The 17,152-nt window shown below is 45.9% G+C and overlaps 1 protein-coding gene across 2 annotated transcripts in view; it reads left to right on the forward strand.

Annotated features, from left to right (window-relative positions):
• The window catches only part of ZFHX3 (zinc finger homeobox 3), a 277,375-nt gene that overhangs the window by 4,625 nt on the left and 255,598 nt on the right, over positions 1–17,152 (forward strand). The window lies entirely within an intron of this gene.

Genomic DNA, 17,152 nt, shown 5'->3' on the forward strand with positions numbered 1-17,152 from the left:
CGTAGGCCAGGCCAGCAGTTGAACAGATTCAGTAGAAATTCCTAAATCCTAAACTGATGCACATATGGCTGACTGCATTCGTGTCTCTGTTAACACTTTCTTCAACTTTTTAAAATAAAAATGTTGTTTTGAAAAAGCAAAAAATGACGTAAGACTGTTATTTGAACTTGATTTAGTATTTTATAGGCACCATTTTTTACTATATTTTACTGCACATACACCACACCCCCGTCAGTTCTAAGCTTGCTTGTCTGTACTGGAAGAATTATTAGGCAACCATCTTATTCTAGGTTGTACTCTGGCTTGTATGAATAGTGTTTCTGATATATTCATTTAATTAATTATAAAGGTGTCTTAACACATACTGCACATAAGAGAGAGCGGCTCTTTTTAGAAAAGAGTAATTACAATCCCCCCAAACCTCTTAAGGCTCTTAACTTTGTTTTTTAATGTAATACCACCTGCCTTTGTGTGGTTTGTATGACGCTGAATATAAACTGATGCATCAGATGGGAGAGATGGTCCATGAACAAAGCAGGAGTCCGATTTTCCCCTCCTTCTCCCCCACCCCCCTTAATATATCTGCATCAATTGGGATGCTGTATTTAGAGGTCTGTCAGCTTTTCTGTTATGAACTCTTAAATTTTGCAGGTTGTACCATAGAAAAGCCTCCCCACGGCTAAGATGAGGTGTTCACGTTGTATGCAGGGCTATTCTGTTTTTTTTTCTTTTGTTTTCCTATAATTCAACCTCTTCTCCCCCTTCCCCTTCCCTCCTCCACCCCCCATTTGGAATTGTACTGTAGTCCATTAGTCCCTTATAGGAGATTTATACTTCTGTATTTTGAGGTGAGGAAAAGAGAACCAGATGAAAGAAATTCTTCTAGTAACAGACTGTTTTCAGCACCTGCACAGAGCTTCCTCTGCTTCCTTCTCTTCCTTTTCTGTCATTTTAAACTTGGATAGGATTTTTAATCTGTGGAACTAACATTGCCACGATAGAGTTGTTGAGGGCTGTCGTGTCAGGAGAATGGGAATCCAAACATCTGTGCGTAGGCCTCCGCACAGCAGACTCTCTAATGGTTTTGACGGAGCTGTTGTGGTCTGTTGTCTGGAAAATCTGCATTCTACGTAGTGCCCGAGGGGGGCCTCGGTACCACAGACTGTAATGTGTACCTAAATATAACTGCCTAGGCACAATGGGGTGAGATAAGGGCAGAACAAGAAGCTCAACTGAATGTCTGCCTCTTGTTTTGTCCCTGATTTACAATTCGTGTATGTGGGTTTTTTTAAGTGGAGCAAAGGGTTCACAAGAATAAATATATTCTACTCAGTTATGTAAGAAAAAAGCACATAGCTAAGGTTTCCCTTTTAGATGAAAATGGGGGTGCTCCTACTCATTGTCCCTTATTTCAGGAATTCTGTCTGCCCTCGGTGAGAGAATGCAGACACGTTATGTGTACTCATTGCATATGTGTGAAAAAACCTGGCTGGCACAGTTTTATCTGGGTAACTTACCAGTTAGCTGAGCCTCTGAAGCGGTAAGTCTCCCATTTTGGGGGCATGTGGAGCCAGCATCTGTTGTTAAAACGTTTGTATTTAGCTGGTGTCAGTTCATGCGTGCATCCACACGCAGCTGGGTTAGTTTCTAAAGAACTGGAACTGGAGAGGAGTGACCATTTCCAATACTATTGTTTTTCTTGTTGGTTCTGCAGGACAGAAAATGTCTGTCTGTTGGTGCAGGGGAGGTGAAGTGTGTATCTCCAGAGCAACCACAGTTTAAAGAGCAGCGGTGTTCCAGATCAGGTGTACACTGTATATATTTTCAGAGAAAGGGTGAAACGTACGGGTAAAGTTCAGTCTTGTTTGAAATGATGTTTTGATTCAGGGGTGTCGGAAGGGGGGAGACCTGCTGACTGATCCTGTAATGGGAGCAGCACAGCGTTCAGATTACCTGCCTGCTTCTGCGTGTAGCCCAGAGTGTCTGCTCGTAGCAAAGTGTTCTGTGTCCAGGGGGATCTCAGGTTATTTGGGTTCCTGTTAGTTAAGTCTGAGGTGGAAGAAGCAGGTTCTGGTAGCCATAGTTAAAGACGTTCTCCATTGCCGCTAAATCTTGATGTTTACGTGGCTCTCCAGGTGTCTGTGTTGCTCTTGAATTCATTATTATATTTAAGATGTTTAACTGTTAATTGTCTGGTTTTTTTGGTGTTATCAAATTACAAACATGCTCCTTGTTAAAGCAAAGCAGCAAAATAAGATTTTTCAGCACACAAACATTTTCTTATGGTCCTTAATTAATTGTACAGTTTGTGTTCCCAGGAAGGTGGAAAGTGCAAGCCCAGAGTACTCAGGCTTTAAAGTTTCATGTCTCAGAAGAGAGGTGAAATTTGAGGGAGGAGGCTCTGGTCTTTCTCTGTTTCTTTGGGGAGGGGTGAGGTTTGGGGTGTTGTGATAGTAATACTGTGTGTTGCAGTCTATCCATAGAAAATCCCCCCCTGAAGTGTTTTCATAAAGACGTTTCCGCTTTGCGGTATGTTTAGTCTTTTCAGAACCGTAACTTTGGTATGAATACACCTGTTGAAAAGTAATCTCCTAGGACTGAGTAGAAACAAGTCTCAGCTCACTGGAGTACTGTTTTTCCTCTGAATACTCCTGACCTATTCTGTCCCTCCCGGTGCACTGATAACCTAGGGTAGTTGTCCCTGCTTCTGGAGGTGTTGGCTGGCTAGGACATGGGTAGAATCACCACCACTCTGGAATAAAATGTAGGGGCTTCCTTCTAGGGGCTTGCCTGGTGTCTGTACCAGAGACTGTTTGCTTCTTCTAGCTAATGATATACAAATTACAAAACAGCTTGTTAGGTAACAGAGTTTTAACACCTCCCTTCGCGGCCCCCCCCCCCATATTGTAACCATTCTTTAGCATGTATACGAACGTATCTGGTATACGAACTCAGAGCCATCTAAGCATGTATACCAGATGTTCTGGTGAGGAGCATGGGATAAATCCCTGCACAGATTGCTGGAGTATCTGAGGACCTGCGTTGTTGCTATCCAGTGAGGTGCCCGTAGCTTTTTGTTTTCTCTCTGTATGATGCAGTACATACAGTGATAAAAGCAGAATACACGGGCAGGCACTTGGGAAGCCTGAAAGGGTTGCAGTCAGATGAAATACTGAAGGGGAAGGTGGGGGATTTGGCCTGCCAAAGGTATCTTCCGTGCTGAAGTGACGTGTACCTGAAAGATGTGGCTGTAGGTCTAGAGTCTGAGGTGGGAGGCTGACTGAAGGCAGAAGACCACTACTGTTGTAGGCAATACAGGAAACAGAACTGCACTGATTTTGTTGACGTAGGTTTGTGAGTGCACTGCCATCTAGATTGGTTATGTTATCATCATGTTTTATTTATTTCATTTGCATTGCAGGAGTGCCCCTCGGAGCCCTGCTCATACGTCAGGACCCAATGTGCTAGGCATTGTTACAAATGCATAACAGAGATGGTCCCTTCCCCCAGACTATTCACAATTGAAGCTCCTGCTGTCTGGTTACCGAGATTGTAGGATGAGGCCCTAGTCCCTTTAGAAGAGTGAAGACTTTTATTTGAAAGCATGAAGCATCAGTGCATGCCAGTAAAAGCCAGTTCCAGTTGAGTTGAAGCAGTGTGTACTGTGCTGTTGGTCAGGCCAGGAGAAGCCTGCTAATGGTTGACACTTGGCATCCCCTAGGTTTACCCAAGCCCCTCCTGGTTCCAGAGAGGGGTCCATCCCCAGGCTGAAGTGGATTTGTGCCGGCATGGCTTGTGTTTTTGAGAGGCTGCGTGCTCGCTGAAGAAGCGCGAGAGCTCCTGGCTGCTGTGTACCCAACGTCCTTGCGTGCGTTTCCGATTAGCCGCCCCTTACTGTGCCAGACAGAACTGTAGATGTCAGGCTTTGCACAGAAAGGAGAGCAAGGCAGGGAGGGCGAGGGAGAGACAAGCCTACAAGCAGCAGGGCTGTGAGTTTCAAATTAACCTTCTGCTTTGTTGATGTCTAATGTGAAGCCCCCCTTCCCCTCAGCCCCTTCCCAGTGCAGTGCACGCTGGCAAATTGTGAGAGTCTGTCTTAATTTACATAAAGCTATTACAAGAGGCTGGGCAGCAGGAAGACTGCGTTCAGGCGGTGGCCCTCTGGGGGACGGCAATCGGAATGCCTTGTGCCGAATGGCAAGTCCAGCAGCGCTCGCAGGCAGGCAGTCGGGGGAGGGGAGTTTCCCTTCCAGAGACAGTTTGTGGCATGGGGGATTTGACCATCTCCCTTTCAACACGATCATAGCAGCTGACTATGGAAAAGACCTGCTAGATTATCGTATCCCATGCAGGATTGCTTCCTACAGGATATTTTTATGCTATGTTGTCCAATTCAGTTTTAAGCAATGGGGATTCCACCCTTTCATTTGGGAGACGATTCCACAGCCTTAAAACATCCGCTCCTAGAAAGTTCTTTCAGATGTTGAGCCTAAGTCTTCCCTTTCTGAATTTCACCCCTTTACTCTTAGTTATATGCATTCCTATTCTGAGTTCTTTCCCCTCCCTTCCATTTGCATCTTTCAAATACCTGTAGGCTGTTAGAGATGCAGATTACTGATGAGAGCATGGATTTGAAGTCAGGAATGCCCAAGCCTAGTCATGATCCTGACTTTGGGCCAGTCACTTAACCATTGTGCCTCAGTTTCCGTCTATAAAATGAGCTAAAACTTAGTTCTGTCACAGAACTGTAGTAAGGGTTAATGATAGAAGATCTGTAATCTGTATTGAACAGGGAAAGCACTTTATGTCCCATCCCCTTGCCATTTCTGTTGCTTTGCTCTGAATAGCCTTCAGTTTGTCAGTGCTTTTCTAGTGGTCAGGTGCTTGGAATTAGCAGTATTCTAGGTGTGCTCGGGCTAGAGTTATTTAGAGAAGGGAGCCATAACATGCATTTGAGTCTGAAGCTATTTCTCAGCTTCATAATCGTCTCTTATCGTCTAAATAATTCCACATATTGGGGGCTTTATGGATTTGTATTCTTTCAGCTTGGAAAAGAGAGCAGGCCAGCTAGTGTAGCAGGTTTGGGGTCTGTGTTGGTAAGAGTGAGTCCCAGGGAAAACATCTGCTCACAGAGCTGAAGAAGTTGCTCAGGGTCTGTTTTGCCATTCAGATAGAAAATGACTGTAGACTAAGATCTCCTAGTCTAGTCTTGTTAGCTTTCCTCCACGTCTCTTACCTTGCTGCAGTCACGGCTGCCACCACCTCCATTCCTGGGGCCTCATTCCACAGGACCATTATAGACATGCCTGGGGCTCTGGTTTAATTGACCTTTATTTCGGAATGGGGTGGGATATGAATCTCCTTCTGGTCTGAGCAGCTGTGCTAGATTTTTAATGGATCATACTTGTTAGTATGTGTTGCCTCATCTAGTGGAAAGAGGGCAATGACAGTGGCAGTAAAATACTTGTACCATGATAGCAGTTATGGTATGGAGAGGAGTGGATGTGCACATCTGGCAAAGGTGAAAGGTCCATGTCTAATCCAGAGGGGCTGTCTGAAGGGCCTATTTCCCTGCTGTGGGGAAGGGGATTGCCTTGGAATCCATGCTTTACCACTGCAGAAATGTCGTCTTTAATCTATTCTGCTCCCAGTGGTTCCTGGTGTGTAAATTCTACATGCAGAGGTGTCCGGGTTAGGAGAGCCAGTAAAGTAGTTTTAAAGAGAAGACTTCAGTCAGGTGCAACTGTGAGAGACCTAAAAGGGCAGGCTGACATACTTTCTTCCTAGCCTTACAGGTATTGCTGGGATCTCTGCAGTAGACCTGATTTGGTATATACTGGGGTCAGAGAGCAAGGGGAGTGTGGGAGGCGCATGCCAACTACTCTATTAGTCCATTTGCAAAGTGAAGGAGTAGGGGAAAAGGAGGAAAAATGTCTGCTACATCATAAGACTGGTGCTGGAGAAGGATGCGCTAGCTGACTACAAGTGCCGTTCGCACGGCATATTTGCAATCCCTTACTAGATGAGGAGGGGTGATGAGAGAGGGTGCTGGTGAGTTTCATTCTTCTTGCTTAGTGCAGTGCCCTAGAAGGGACGTGCTGAGTACTATAGAGCAATGCCTGGCTCCCTCCGGCATGAGGTCCTGGAATTACTTGAAGTGGCAAGGCAGTCATGCCTAAAAAGCTCCCTTCCTTGCAGGCTCGCAACAGTTTCCTCTGAAACGGCAAATGTTTAAGCATCTGAGCAGAACTTTGGAAGAGTCCTGAGAATTACTCAAAACAAACGGCCCCAAAAGCTTTAACTCCGCCTGAGGAGTGTCGGCTAGTTCTCTCCTTCTGGGTTTAACAAGATGCCAGAGGCAGGGAAACCACTTTCACCTTGAAGGGTAACCCTCCTCATTTTTCCCCTCTCTCAGCTGCTTTGAAGTGAGCTGTCCCTGGGCTTAGGACCAAGGGCCCGGCTGGCAGCAGCTCTGCATCTGGACCATATGATGTTCTCTGAAGATTGTTCCTCTTACTGTGAGTCCCTTTGTAATTTTTGGAGGTGAGCTTTGTAGAAGGTGGGAAGGGGGAGACTAGTTTGGGGGAGTTGAGGTTTCCTCTTCTGCTCCTTTTTCCTCCATTAGCCTGAGAGGCCACTAGGACGTGAAGCATCAGCTGGTTCCTCCATGCAATAGGCATCCTGTCAGGATTCTGGATGAAACTGGTTTTTCTTCCTTTTGCATCTGAAGGTCATGATACAGTCAGGGAACACAAAGATTAATGAGGCCTGTGAAGTGAGCACCTCCAGAGAGGCATTGGATGGCCCCCTGGGAATCTTGAAACTCGTAGCTGCTCAGTCATTGGGGTTCATCATTATGCGCCTCTCCTGTATTTAGTCCTCTATTACAGGGGCTTCTAGGGCTCTGCTAGCAGTGCTCCAGAGTAGTGACACCTCTTCTCCTCCTCCCAACCCGTTCTCAAGGCAGAAGAAATCTCTATGTGCTTAGACCCTTGAGGAATGCTAAGAGCCCAAGCAGGATGTCCTCTCTGCCTCCCTCCGGACCTTGTGCAAGGAGCTAGGATTTGGACCTTTTTGACTTAATGTGAAAGTGTCTTGTGGGAATTTGGCAGGCATGGGGTGGAGAGAGATTCCCCTCTGAGTGCTGGAGGCAGGGGGACGTCAGCTTAACAGAGTAGCTGCATGTTACAATAGTTGAAATGACAGTGGAATTTTCATCTGCTGCTGACTTCATGCTCTACCCCCCCCCCCCCATTTCTATTAGCAGAGGTTAGTGACTGCTCAGACCTCGTACCTGAATCTCTGGGGGTGGGGGTGAGGGGATGGATGGAGCTGGGAATAGAGCTGATATGTAGTCCTTGGAGGGGGCTTGGAGATCCAGTCCCCCATCGGAGCTAACAAGTGTAGGAGAGTTGAATCAAGAAGAAGGAAGATTCAGTGGGGGCGACAGAGTGTCTGAGAGGGCCTCTGTTCTACCATTGCAATGTTCAGGTTCTTAGTATTAAAATCCAAAAAGTGGAATGAAACCAAGAGTGAGTCATAAAGCTCAAGCCTTTAACATTCCCTTTGAAGGTGACCTGCAAAGGAAGAAATAGTTTTGCATCATGTCTTATTTCTCTCAAATTATTTTTTTCTTTTTTCTTTAGAAATATTAGGAGTATCAAATCTTGTCTTTCCTGTTTTTTGCTGGAGGTCTCCTTGTGGGAACCAGAGAACTGGAATGGGAGCTTTCTTAGTCTACTATTGAAGGGGTGAGGTGTTTAATAATAATACTTTCCCCAACTGTTTATCAAGCATTTGAGTTAAATATATACAAACACAGATTTCTAAACAGCCTTCGTACCCCTTTCCCTTTCAGTTTAGGTTTCAATCCCTAGATACTGTACTGTGATATCCTACAAGTTTCCCAGTCATCTATAGAGCCTTTCAGGAAAAACAGAATAGACCAGGGGTGGCCAAACTTACTGACCCTCTGAGCCACATGTGACTAACTTCAGAAGTTAGAGAGCCGGGGCACACCTGTCACGGCTCAGGGCTTCAGCCCTGCGGGAGGTGTCTGATGGGGCTCAGGGCTTCCGCCCTGCTCTGCTGAAGCCCGAACCACAGTGGGTGCTAATTTCTAATGCTAAGTGTTAGGGGAGTGATTCACCTCCCTTCAGATATCATAAAAAAGCAAAAACAGGGCAACTTCCCCTTTTCTTTGCAGATCACCTTTAAAAGGAGTGACCGTGTGATGTATGATTCCATTCCCAACGTTAACTACAAAGAGTAAAGCATCGACAAATGCTTTGAATTATTTTTATTCCCTCTTCATAGTTTAATACATGATAGTATTGTAAGAATCACCTTAATGTGGGTTATTTTTAAAGGGGTAAGTCAAACTCAAAATCATGCTTCTGTCTGAAAATTGATAGAAGCAACATCTAACGATATTTTAATAGAAAGCCTAGAGGTTTTCTCTTTGTTTGCAGTGGGTGTTGGAAAGTGCTTTGTGTATTTCACTTTCTCTGTTTAGTCAGTTTCCTCATTGTTGGTGTGGGTCTTTCACACAGCGGAGGAAAGGGATGTACTTCAACAAAAATTGAAAATACATTTCCTAAAATGAGAATTCCCTGTTGTATGTGTAGGACCTGAAACTACTTCTGATTTTCTTTTAAATTGACCATATTTCATATTGGCAAATCCCTGTTTTAAGTGACTTAAACAATAGAGTATAGTTCGACTCTGAAAAACTGCCCGTAAAAATGCTCTGATGCATTACTGGATCTATTTCAGAGTAGCAGCCGTGTTAGTTTGTATTTGCAAAAAGAAAAGGAGGACTTGTGGCACCTTAGAGACTAACAAATTTATTGGAGCATAAGCTTTCGTGAGCTACAGCTTATTGTTTCTAAGACTTCTGTATAAGAGATGCGCCCTTTTCTCATTGGTAACTCTGCAAACTCAGCCTGTGCAGTCAGACCCAAGCTGGTTTTTTAAATGTCCCTTATCTGTAGCTATAATGGTTCTGCTGGCTAAATTAGGCCCTCATTCCCACCTGTGTAGCTCCATTGCCTCAGTGGATTTATTGGAAGTTAGGCCTGTTCTACCCAGAATTTGCGCTGGTTTAATTTAAATGGGTTTAAAAACTTGTTTACTTAACCCAGTACAAACCCCTGTGTGGGCTGGACACTCTCTTTAATTTTGGTTTATGGGTGGCTTATTTTGGTTTAGTTTATATTTGTTCCCAATCAAATTAAGCTAAACCATAAAGGCCTTTCTTAAACCGATCTGAGTGTCCACACAGGGATTTTCACTAGTAACTCAGATTGAATTCACACCTTAGATTAAATTGGTGTAATTTTCCTATGTAGACAAGTTCCTTAGTAAAAAAAATTCTGTTGCTGATGGATGGGCAGGAATAGAATCCAGCTCACTCAGCTGTAACTGTGTTGACTTTGCCCGGCTAATAGGAGCCAAAAGCATGAGAAGCTCTCACTAGAGTGGGCAGGTACGATTCTAAATATGCACGAGGGGATACATTTGTTGAACAAGAAGGTGCTGTTTTTCAGACTCCTTTCAAAATAAATAAGATATTTTAATTTAACATAAGAATTTTTGTAAAGTTTCGTAGGACTTGCCTTTCAAAAACTTTACAAGTTTGGCTTCCAGTTTTTCTGGTATGGAAAAGCTGATTGATTCAGTCCTGTGGACCCCTCTGAGGAAGTATAATTGATAGGGCACCCCATCCACTGAGAGAACTGGTCGTCCTGTTCATGGAACAAGGATGGCTAAAAACGGCAGTGGAAATTTTTATATTCAGCTGTGTAAGGTAGTGTATCTAAGCCTTGCAGTTCCCCTTTAACACTCCCTTTTGAGCTTGGTTATTGCCAGGGCTGTGCTGAAATAGCAAACAACATAGGCCAAAGGTGGGACAAATCTGCAGCCTGAGGTCTTGTTTGTGCACTCTTTTGCACCTGGAACTGCACTGGTGCAAACCTTTACTGTAGATGCAGTGCTATAGTGTCATCAGTGACTTGCACTAGTATCTCACCCCTGCCAAGTCTAGGGTGTTCAGAGCAGCTCTTAACAGTGCTGTTGGTCCACTTCATTAAAAAATATTTACCTTCGACATGCTCTTTTGTTAGCACTGGTCTATTGAATTCGGTATGAATGCTATCCCATTCTCCTAACACCCTTGCTAGGTATGTCAGCTGCACACATTCCTCTTCCTGCAGCCTGAACTGCCCAAGAGCAATAACCTTTTTCACTTTTCCTTAAAAACAACTCGACTTCTAAATTTTGCAGTTGCAGAAAGTGTATCCACGCTTCTAATGTGTTTCAGGCTCTTTGCTGTTCTAAAACGAATTTTTGCTGCAGGCTTTCTGGTAGTTGAGTTCCAATTTAAACAGCCCAGTATTAACATTTGGAAACTGGCTCCTTCACATCTGCATTAACATTGTAAAGACCCTGCAGTACACTCAGGCATGATCCAAAAAGAGAGAGAAACATGGATTCAAACAAAAATGTGTGTGTCTGGGGGAGGGGGAAGAATTGACTGCCTTTTCTGATAGTGGGCTATATTAGGGTTGAATTATGCTGTTGGATGTCAGTTATGTTAGGGTAGAATTTTGTTATATTTTTAAGTTGTCAGCAGTGCCTAGAGTATATGGTACATGCTGGATTTTTAGTGTATTTAAAGCTAACTATTAGGTACTGTTAGAGTGCTGACTTACAGAATGGGCCTGACTCTAATCTATCTCTGTTTCTGTACCCGTGTAGTGCCATACACTACAATGGAGTTACTCCTCATTTACATCAATGTCATGTTAGAATTGGCTGAACTCAGTGGTGCTCCCATCACAAACATTGACATGACCAGCTGTTTTTATATTTATTATAGTGGAGCATCGACTTTTTCTTGACACAAAGTTAAAGTTCTGTGCTAAGGCCTAGTATGCAGGAGAAACTGTACTAGGTTAGCTAAATTGCTTTAGAAACTGATGTAGATAAATTAGTGCACCTCCCTTGTAATAATGCCTCATCTCAGTTTTAGCTTGTTGATACAAATACTGACTTAGGCCAATTGATAGAAGGCATTCCTAAATCAAAATGAGTATCCACACAAGATAGTTGCACAAATTTAACTACATCAGTTTCTATAGTGATTTGCTAAATTGGTACAGCTTTAGTGTGTAGACAAGGCTTAGAATCATAGAATATCAGGGTTGGAAGGGACCTCAGGAGATCATCTAGTCCAACCCCCTGCTCAAAGCAGGATCAATCCCCAAATAAATCATCCCAGCCAGGGCTTTGTCAAGCCTGACCTTAAAAACTTCAAAGGAAGGAGATTCCACCACCTCCCTAGGTAAGGCATTCCAGTGTTTCAGCACCCTCCTAATGAAAAAGTTTTCCCTAATATCCAACCTAAACCTCCCCCACTGCAACTTGAGACCATTACTCCTTGTTCTGTCATCTGGTACCACTGAACAGTCTAGATCCATCCTCTTTAGAACCCCCTTTCAGGTAGTTGAAAGCAGCTATCAAATCCCCCCTCATTCTTCTCTTCTGCAGACTAAACAATCCCAGTTCCCTCAGCCTTTCCTCATAAGTCATGTGTTCCAGTCCCCTAATCATTTTTGTTGCCCTCTCCTGGACGTTTTCCAATTTTTCCACATCCTTCTTAAGTGATGTGTGAGTCTGCCATTCCTCTGGAGTCTCAGTAGGGCATCTTTCTGGTGGCTCCCATCTTCCTAACTGTTCAAGAAAAAAATGCCAGCATAAAACCATCAGATTGTAACTGTTCCAGCTAATTACAAAGAGTAAATCACTAAGAAATGTTTGCCTTATGTGTAATAAAGAAGAATTAACATGCAGGCTGGAATCAGTGATTTATAATGGGTTGTGCACAGTAGGACAGAGGACTAGAAAGTCCAGTTTCCAGATACAATGGGGATGGATGCAGGAGAAATGAAAATCCAATTTCAGAAGTTCTTGTAAAACGAGTTCTGCTTTTAAAACATGGATTCATATAGAACAGTGGTCTCCAACCTTTTTAAGCACAAGATCACATCTTTTGAATTTAAAGGGATCTACCTCAAAGAAAATGTAGGAATAAAAGTAATCTCACAAACCCAAACACCCTTCCCTGAGGCCCGCCCCTTCTCTGAGGCCACACCCACTCAATTCCTCCTCCCTTGGTCACTTGCTCTCCTCCACCCTCAATCACTTTCACTGGGCTGGGACAAATGGTTGTGGTGTGGGAGGGGGTGCGGGCTCTGGGCTGGGGCCGAGGGGGTTCGGCTCATAGGCGCCGACTCCGTGGGTGCTCGGGGGCTGGAGCACCCACGGGGAAAAACTGGTGGGTGCTCTGCACCCACCGGCAGCTTCCCACCCCAGCTCCCCTCCACCTCCTCCCCTGAGTGTGCCATGTCCCCACTTCTCCTCCCAGTGCTTGCCGCCGCAAAACAGCTGTTTCGTGGCGTAACAAGCTGTGGGAGAGAGTGGGGAGCAGCGGGAACGTGGTACGCTCAGGGGGGAGGCAGGGCCAGGGCAGGGATTTGGGGAAGGAGTCCAATGGGGCAGGGAGGGGGCGGGGACTTGGCAAAGGGGTTGGAATGGGGGCAGGGCAGGGGCGGGAGGGGGTGAGCACCCACCAGTGCCAGGAGAAGTTGGCGCCTATGGTTCGGAGTGTGGGAGGGGCTCCGGGCTGAGCCTGGGGCAGGGAGTTGGGGTGCAGGTTCTGGGAGGGAGTTTGGGTGAAGGAAGGGGCTCAGGGCTGGGGCAGGAGGTTGGGGTGCAGGAGGGAGTGCGGGGTGCTGGCTCTGGGAGGGGGCTCAGGCAGTGGGTTAGGGTGTGGGCTCTGGGAGGGGGCTGGTGCAGGAGGGGGTGCGGGGTGTAGGAGGGGGCTCAGGGCTGAGGCCAGGGGTTGGGGTGAAGGAGGGGGTTCAGGGCGGGGGCAGGGGGTTGGGACGCAGTTGAGGTTTGGGGTGTGGGCTCCGGCCAGGCACCACTTACTTAAGGCACCCCCCCAGGTGGCAGCGCAGGGGGACTAAGGCAGGTTCCCTAACTGACCTGGCTCTGTGCTGTTCCCAGAAGTGGTCGGCATGTCTGGCAGGTGGCTCCATGCACTGCCCTCACCTGCAGGCACCACCCCTGCAGCTCTCATTGGCTGTGGTTCCCCGTTCCTGGCCAATGGGAGCTGCGGGAGCAGTGCCTGCAGGTGAGGGCAGTGCGAGGAGACCTCCAGCCCCTTCCCCACCCCCGGAGCCGCATCCGGACATGCCGGCCGCTTCCCAGAGTGGCGTGGGGCCAGGCAGGCTGGGAGCCAGCAGACTGTTAGCTGCAGGAGGGTTGGCAACTCCATTGTGATCTACTGGTTGGTGACCACTGATTTAGAAATTGTTGATTGGGCATACTTACTGAAAGTGTTTACATTATAGAACTTCAGGACTTGGAACGTTTCTCCAGCTATCTAGTGGAGAAGCTGCTCCTTTTGGTCCTGCTCTATCATTTAATTTGATCCTTCTGGGATGTGTCAAAGTGCTGAGAAAGCCAGCACACGCTGACTGAGGAGTCATTGATTCCAAGGCCAGAAGGCACCCTTGTGTCATCTCATCTGACCTTCTGTGTAACACAGGCCAGAGACCTGCCCAAAAAAGATGTGATGGATCTTTCTAAAAACTATCATGGATTTCTAGAAACTAATTTGAAAATTCCTGCTTTTGTGTATCATAGGAAATGTTTCCTATGTGAAGAAAGCTATATAAATTTCAGACACTCACTAGCAAGAAGAATAAACCTCCAAGCCATAGGTGGAGAGAAGTGTTCATTCTGCCGCTGCCGAGGAAGCTCTGAGCAAAAGTAGAGGAGCTGTCTGCAGACTCGGAACACCACTGCATAGATCTATACTCTGTTAGTGTTAGAAGGCAATCTCTAGTTAGAATGGCTGGAGACTTCACTTTTTTATGTGAAAGCTTAAATTTTGTAGGTCTCCTGCCAGGGAGGATTTTCTAGGTGACAGTGAGTGGATCTGTAAACTACTAATCCCTAGTTTTCCTTTAACTTAGTTTCCAGTCAGGGAAAACAGCGGGACCACACAGGGTGGGCTTTGGGAAGGGGAAAAGCAGGGAAAGCACTGGATGAACTGTCCTCCTCTACAGTAATGGGTGACTTACTGGACAGCATGAATAAAGTAGAGAGTTCTGATTCAACCGCTTGTCCTGCATGCCCAGGAGGAGGAGGATGAGAGGTGTCCCAGAGGTGAACCCACCTGCAGTCCGTGTAGGTTACGCTCATCAGCAAGAAATGTAGCCAAAGGGGGAATCAAGTCCACCTGATTTGGGTGGGGAGAAGAGGATAAAGAACCAGGTGAGCAATAGAAGTAGCCCAGGATTGTGTTCTATTTAGATTCTTCTACTCTGCCTAACATCATGGCTTCTGAGCACCTTCCGGCAATGCATTAGGCACCCTGACTGGCGCAACATGCGGTGTCTTCTCCATTCCTCTTCCTGGGGGAAAATTGTAATGCGTCTATCCCCTGGGTGTTCTTAAATATGACACAGCATCAAACAAACTTCCACATCTTCTGATTCCCCACAGCGTTTGGCTGTACTGCTTTGCATTCACATGCTTGTGGCTGCTGTGGTAAGGTTGTATGCGTCTGAACCAGTTGCTTCACATGTGCAGTGTATAGTTTCCTGACATGGTTCTAGCAGCCTGCAGCAGGAGTTCACACTTAAAAGAAAAACCCCTACCGCGGAGACCCTCTGGCACTCTGAAGCACGGGACCTCTAGCCACTGGAGAGAGACTGTGCACTGCTGTGTAGTTCTTGATGGCTTGCAACAGATCTTTGACTGCTTTCTAGTTCCCTCCGACTGTTGTACCTCTTCTGTAGGGACAGGGCTTTCTCTTCCTGACCGTATACTGTTTGGTATTTTGTAGGTAGGAAATTGCTGTGTGTTAAATTAAATTGCTGTTTCCTAGGAGCCACTCGCTCACTTAACACATTTTTCAGTTTTCTCTTGTTGACCCTCTTTGTTGTTTTGCGTTTAAATTCTACATTTCCATGTAGCCCACTCTTCTTACTAGGCTGGGATAGTGTTTCTTGCCACACTTGTGCCACTGGATTCAGTAGTGCAAATGTCTGTCTGAATTCAGACCCTTTCTCCTTCTCCCCTCCCGCAGCAGGAAGTTGGCAGGCTGCCTCCAGAGTGAACACCTCCTCTCAATGACCCACCTAGAGCGGCTGTCCAGGATTTGTATATGCTAATAAGCCTGACTTGTCCTAGCTTGTTTGTAGTGATTTGTGGCTGCATTTATATGCAAATACTAACAACTTGCTGCTGAGTTAATTAGCATTTTTTCTATTTGCTTCCTGCAGCTTTAGGAAAGGGGCTTTATTCTTTTTATTCCAGTCGTCTGACCTAACCCCCCCATCCACATGTAATTGTGGGAGTACCAGACCATGCCCCTGCCTTCCCTCTCTAAGAGGAATAGAGGGACACAAGAGTGGTGCTCTAGTACAGTGCTACTCAAAGTTGTGGTCCATCGGCTGCCGGTCTGCACACACATTGGAAAAAAAAATTGCCGGTCCCCCACATCAGATAGCTTGAGAAGCACTGCGCTAGTAGATTCAATCTCATCACTAGATAAAAGAAATATGGCTGCAGCTGTGGAGGTCGGCTGCCATGCAGTCAACGTTGCCAGCACCTTTGTCACTGTAGAAACATCACTTTTCCTGGGTTCTGAACATGGTTGTACAAAGTGAGTGGGGGCCACCAGCTCACACCTCAAGGAAGAGTTGTTTTGTACCTTTTCCAAGTGTTGGTATAGGAAGTTCTGGTTCTCTTGGCCTTCTTGATTGCATTCTGCTACGTGATGCTACATGAGTGTCTGGTGCTTGCTAGTTACTCTCTGCAACCAAGTAAAACAAAAACAAACACAAACCCAACCTGTCCCAAAAACACACAATTTCTGCTTTTCATGTCATGACTAAAAACACCAAATACAATCAGATGAATGACTGCCAAAAGGCAGAGGCATCATGGTTGTTTTCTTGTGGCCCAGTTATTGCAGAATTTGGAGTGTTCTGCTTGGGGGGGGGGGGGAGTTGGCCTCTAGCTGATGCTTTGAAACTAATTTTTGGACCCCCAACTACATCGCCTGGTGTGCGGAGCAGTGGTTCACTTGGCTGCCTGGAGGATTTTACTCATTTGAATTTTGTCGTCATTCTCATTATTGCCAAAATATAAGGTTTGGTTAGTCTGCCCCATTCTGGGGTACTTCCTTTTACTTGGAGTGCTGGTAAGGGTTACCAGTGACATGAATTAAATGGCATTAGCTCGCTCTCTTGACACCCAAGGAAAGGTCGGGGTCTGTACAAAGAAACCCTGGGGTCATATGTCGCCATGTGCCATTTTACTTGCTTGATCCAAATAAATGCAATGGAGAGAGACTGCAATTCCTGACCAGTCCCGAGAGCCTTAAATGCCTTTTTGCTGGTGTGTATCCTGTACTGAGTGCTTCACTCTCCTCCTTGCCTGTCCCTCCCTCCTTTCTGCCCTGAAGCAAAGTCTTTTTCACAGTTACTGAGTCAGTGAGAACAGTGGTGTGTTGGTGTGTTTTTTGTTTTTTTTTAAAGCCTTTGTTTTTACTCTTGAAAGGTAGGGCCCTGGCTGCACAGCTGCAGGCGTGGAGCAGAGGAGACTGAGCTCCCTGCAGCCTCTAATCTCTGCTAAAGCTCCCACCTTCTTGCCTCTGTGTGGGAGGGAGGGAGCTTCTCAGCACATTTGGCCGATCTGGAAAAGAGGGTAAATCTTCACAGGGCCCTGTGTTCTCCCCTTGGAGTTTGCAATACAGTAACTCGAGCTAATTGCATGTACAGGATTAATTTATTGGGTGAAAGAGGTGCTGATCTCCAGCAGTGACAAGATTTAGGGAGGGTGGGGTCTCCTGAAGAGAAGGCACTGTGTGATTCTCTTTCCTACATGGGCTGTGTCCCCGAGGCAGGAGTTGTGAAGGAGAGCGGCGCGCGCTCTGAATCTCTCCATTTTCTTCTTTTCTTTTGACTGGAGGCTAGAGTCTCAAGTTGCATTCTTTTATTCCCTTTGTCCCACCTCTTTTCTGTATGTTGTCTACATAAATTGCAAGCTCCTTGGGCAGTGAAGTGACTTA

Source organism: Natator depressus, chromosome 12, assembly GCF_965152275.1.
Source record: "Natator depressus isolate rNatDep1 chromosome 12, rNatDep2.hap1, whole genome shotgun sequence".
In the NCBI taxonomy this organism is placed as follows: Eukaryota; Metazoa; Chordata; order Testudines; family Cheloniidae; genus Natator; species Natator depressus.